This window comes from Lissotriton vulgaris, chromosome 7, assembly GCF_964263255.1.
Source record: "Lissotriton vulgaris chromosome 7, aLisVul1.2, whole genome shotgun sequence".
Classification (NCBI taxonomy): Eukaryota; Metazoa; Chordata; class Amphibia; order Caudata; family Salamandridae; genus Lissotriton; species Lissotriton vulgaris.
The window spans coordinates 759,761,462-759,766,766 of NC_141695.1; the positions used below are offsets into that span (position 1 = coordinate 759,761,462).

The window sequence follows — 5,305 nt, forward strand, 5'->3', positions numbered from 1 at the left end:
TCAGATGAGGGGGTGCATGTCTGGCTGGCCAGCTCCTAACCGATTATACGGAATAAGGGAAAGGTGTGTGGTTGCAGGCGCGTGCTCCACGGCTTACTTGCCCTTTACTGTTGGCGCGGCGCTGGCGTTCATTTTGTGGGGGTGGTGATGAGCAGCTTGTTTTTCAGCATATTGATGGTACCCCTGTTGCAACATACCAATTCCGAATGGCTTTGCGCAAGGCTTTGCAGCACTGGGGACTGGATGGGAACTTATATGGGACACATTCTTTCAGGATTGGTGCTGCGACCGAAGCCTTCAACAGAGGTTGGACTGACAGAGATATCATGAGATTGGGGCGTTGGTCTTCAGACTGTTTTCAGCCCTACGTGAGGAATCTAGCGGAGGAGGCGCATGCGTCATCTTCCTTACCATGAGTTCTAACTCTGTTTTCTTTTGTAGGATCGGTTGCTGTCCTCGTTCTCCGGTGGTGACAGTTTGGATATTTGGGCATTCCTTCGTGAAGTGGGCCCGAGTCCAGGCGGCACAAAGTTACTTTGGAGAACTCCTGGGTTTCATTGCTCGAATGTTTAATGTGGTTTGGAAGGGGACAGGTGGGATGCTCTGGAGAGAGCTAATCCCTTGTCTTAACAACAATATGGTGGGCGGTCTATGTCCTGATATTTTGGTCATCCATCTGGGGGAGAACGATCTCTGTGCTACCTAAGGTGTGGTGTTACTTGGAGTTATTAATAGGGATCTGGGCCTTATTAAGGAGCTTTGGGATGGGTGCCATGTCTTTTGGACGGAATTGATACCGCGTAGGATCTGGAGAGGGGCAGTTAATCCCAGGGCTGTGGACAGAGCCAGGAAGAAGGTAAACTCGGAAGTTTCATGCTGCTGCCGTGGTCTTGGTTTTAGCAGGATTTCCCATAGGGGAATTAAATTCGAGACGGTGGAATTTTTCAGAGATGAGGGTGTTCACTTGTCCAGGGTTGGAATGGACATACTTGTTAGAGTTCCGAGAGGTTTTGGCGCGTTCGCTTGCTATGCAGTGTTAGTATTGGTACGGTTTTGTTTCGCGTTTCCTGTTTGGGGGGGGGGCAGAAAGGGAGGTGGGTAGTCTCTCTCCCCCCCTACCTTTCTGGGTGGCGGGGTTTTTGGTTGTATCGGTGCAGTTTATGGTAGATTGTTTGATGAGTATTGGATCGATGCTTTGATTGACAGGTTCAGGAGAATGTTGGTCATTGTTTGACCGTTCAGGTTTTGGGGGGTATTGGCAGGAGTCAAGGGTCAGGCAGGGTTTATGGTTATAGAGGGCCTGGATTTCAATATGTGATTGGGGGTTGATGAATAAAGGTTTTAAATGATGACGTAATGATTTAATTTGATGACGTAATGTTTTATTGATGATGTGATGTTTATAATATTGTTGTAATGTTGTAATGCTGTATTGTTGGGTGGGGAGGAGCCAAAGAATGTTAGGGGAGGGGGTGGGGGGCAGGGTTTGTAGTTAATTATTTATTTAGTGAGTTATAGTTTTGTAAGGCGTTGCCAAGGTTTTATATTTGTGATGTGCACCTGTTTCCTAATAAAGCGGCCTTTTACACACTCAGAACAATCTCGGTCTACTTTACTCCCACCCCTCGCCCTCCCTCCCAAGGGGGGCTTGGGGGAGGGAGCTGACCGCAGGGAGGTCCCCTCCCCTGGGCGGTTTGGGAGGGCTGCGAGGGGTTTTCCTGAAGTTGCTGGAATGTTCTGGCACTTGGGCTGGCCTAGTAGGACTGGCCAGCCCAATTACAAGTCTCCCTGGCCCCGCCTCCTAGCCACCATTTTAGGTTTGGTGACCTGGTGGCTAGGAGGGCTGGTAGCGTTTTTGTCCCACCCTCCCTCCCATTTTTCCGTTCATTTTTCTGGGTTTTTTGCTCCCCCCATTTTGTCCAGCCGGGTTTTTCTCCTTCCTTTTAATTTTAACTTTAATTTTATTAAAGGCTGTTTTCTTGGGTATAGGTGTGCAGGGGTTTTTTCTTGTGCTTTGTATTGTCGCTAGGAACAGGTGCTGTGCGGGGTTTTTGGTTGTATCGGTGCAGTTTATGGTAGATTGTTTGATGAGTATTAGATCGATGCTTTGATTGACAGGTTCAGGGGAATGTTGGTCATTGTTTGACCGTTCAGGTTTTGGGGGGTATTGGCAGGAGTGAAGGGTTAGGCAGGGTTTATGGTTATAGAGGGCCTGGATTTCAATATGTGATTGGGGGTTGATGAATAAAGGTTTTAAATGATGACGTAATGATTTAATTTGATGACGTAATGTTTTATTGATGATGTGATGTTTATAATATTGTTGTAATGTTGTAATGCTGTATTGTTGGGTGGGGGAGGGGCCAAAGAATGTCAGGGGAGGGGGTGGGGGGCGGGGTTTGTAGTTAATTATTTATTTAGTGAGTTATAGTTTTGTAAGGCGTTGCCAAGGTTTTATATTTGTGATGTGCACCTGTTTCCTAATAAAGCGGCCTTTTACACACTCAGAACAATCTCGGTCTACTTTACTCCCACCCCTCGCCCTCCCTCCCAAGAGTTTACTGTCTCGCCCGGGGGTTCCAGATCCTCCAAGCGTCGCAGAGACACAGGGCAGCCGACCAATCAGATAGCCACCTAGAGCAGGCGAGACACGAAAAATATGTGTACCCGTTATATCAAGTGTTGGTTGCATGACTGTGTTTAAGTCGCCTCCGATAACGGTTTGACCCTGGGGCATGGCGGAAATTACTTCTGTAAGATGGTGGAGGGAAGAGGGAAGTGTGGCAGATGGAATGTAAGCTAATAATAGATTCAGAACATTACCCTCGAGCTTACCAGATACGGCAATATAGCGACCCTGCACGTCGGCCTTCACATAGATAGGGATAAAGGGAAGCCCACACAGGGTCAATATGACCACACCCGGCGAAAAAATTCACAAACTCGCGGATTTGCACCAAAAAGACTCTTTTCCACTGTCTACACTACAGTGGCTAATCAGTAAGTGCTACTTCGTTGGGTAAATGTATAGTGTCCACAATACGTTGGGATAGCGCCAGAATCCTGCACCTGTGCGAGGGTGGAAACTGCCTCCTGGCAAAAAGGGGTGGGTTAGACCGGCGTATGACCTTCAGGGAGGCCCTAGGAACAAGAATTTAAAAAAAATAGAAATCGAAGAATCGAAACTGATCTGCACCAAGGAAGCTGGTGTTCTGCCTTTTGTCCTTCATTCCGCAATTTTAGTTGAAGTGAGTGGAGCACAGAGGACCTGCTGGAAAGCCAGGCGCTGCCTCTTGACGGTACCCAGCTTTAGCCTGAAACCCCGCGAGTAAGCCCGGGAGAGAGAGTTTAGTGTTTTCGAACACAAACACCCAGAGCGAGCACTGCGCTCTCTATCTTGGTCGCCGCTGCTATCTAAATGTCTGCCACTCACTCAATGACGACGCACAGCCGGTCGAGCAGAGCAGGGGAGATCCCCAGGGGTCAGGAGCTACTCTGAGCAAGGGGCTGCCGTAGGGCACCGCGGTACAGTGTCCGGCCAACAGGAGTCACCCGACGCCCACCAGCAATGGACGCAGCCCGAGGCGGCGAGCGGTTATCACATAATGCATCCCAACGAAGAGCGACGAAATAAGGTTCAGGCAATTGTCAGAAAGGAGATGGAGGCCTTGGAGCGGTACAAGGAAGCACATAGACCAGGTCCTATTAATCTGGCTCCGAGGAGGCTGGGCGGAAATGTTTCAGAGTATGAAGCAAGAGAACAACAACAATTAGGACTCTGCCAATCTAAATACCAGCAGCAGATGAAGAGAGACGAATACAAAAGAAAGCAGAAGGAGGCCGAAGACGCTGAAATCCAGAAAATGAAGGCAGCCCAGGGAGAAAAGGGAAATCAGCTAGAGGAAAAAAGAAGGCAATAGGAGAAACAGAGAAGGGAAACGTTTCAAGATGACCGATATCAGGTAAATAATGCTTTTCTGGACAGACTGGGAAGTGCACAACAACCAGGTTCCATGTACCGAGCTGGCCGTTTCCAAACTAGAGACCGCCATTTTTATTCCTGATACAAGCAGTAATTCGTAACCTGGCTTTGCAGATCTGATCGTTTCACTTACTTTAAGTAACTGAAAGATGACGGCGTTGTGACAACTTTGGTCAGCTCAGTCAGTCTGAAAAGTTCCAGGGATGAATACATTGCCATCACCCCTTTGTTCAGCCGTGCGTTTTTTAAACTAAATGTAATCTTCATCGTCGAGTGATTAATTTCCATTATTTCACTTCTGGCAGAATGTTATATATTTATGGTAATAAAAATGTAATATTTTTTTTGTTAATTCTAAAGGAAACAATTGAAATTGGTTTCTTGATTAAGTGATTTGTAAAAAGTTTTTGCCGGTGTGTTTTCAACAGTCAAAATCACATTTTGTCAACTAGTAGGTGTACAATAGTACAAAAATGTATATAATTGTAATATAAATGCCATTACCTCCTTTGCTCTATTTGATTGTAATGTTTACAGTAGTACCTTCCAATGTGCTAAAGAACACAAGCGTACTCTATGTACGTAATTAACAGCATTAATATTATTTATCAGCCTACAAGCTCCGATTCTGACACACTTCACATCTTTTAAAAGAAGGACATTTTTGCACATTTATCTACTTCGCAGGGCACGATCAAGTTTTTCAGTTTTGGGCCAATCAAAATTTATGTAGTCTCTTTTGTTTAGATAGCACTTTTGATGTCACATTACAATTCTTTTTTAAGTGTAACAAAATTTGACAAACCCTTGGAATATTTACCATCCCAACACCCCATGCCGGAATATTGTAAAACATTGTGGATGTTGCGCACATCAGCCTCTAACAATGTTTACTAGCCTCAGTTTCTCTCTTTTTGCATATGTGTGGGTCACGCGTGTGCACTCCTCAACATTTCAGTCTTACTAAACACAGAGGGATTATGTTACGGTAGATGTACCTTGCATCTCATTCCGCGAGGACCCATAACTACAGGTTGTCAAATTCATGCATTATTTCCTACAACCCTTGAGCAGTTGTCTCCTTTTAGGAATGAATTTAGTGTGTGTAAAGTATTTTGTGCACATTTCTAAATAATGAGTCTGTCTCATGATATGTTTAAAATGATGGTCCGTAAAGGAAAAACAAATATATTTAAAATGTTCCTGAAAAATACATCTATATTAATCTACATACAGATAGATTCATGAAGCTAATTTGCGATCGCAATTGCTGCGAATTCGCAATTTCAATAGCAAATTGAGTAAAAGCTATTCATGAAAAAG

At 45.3% G+C, this 5,305-nt stretch overlaps 1 pseudogene; it reads left to right on the plus strand.

Moving 5' to 3' along the window:
• Positions 1 to 3,418: 3,418 nt before the first annotated feature.
• LOC147702371 (epithelial-stromal interaction protein 1-like) lies at positions 3,419 to 4,097 on the plus strand (annotated as a pseudogene).
• Positions 4,098 to 5,305: the final 1,208 nt, after the last annotated feature.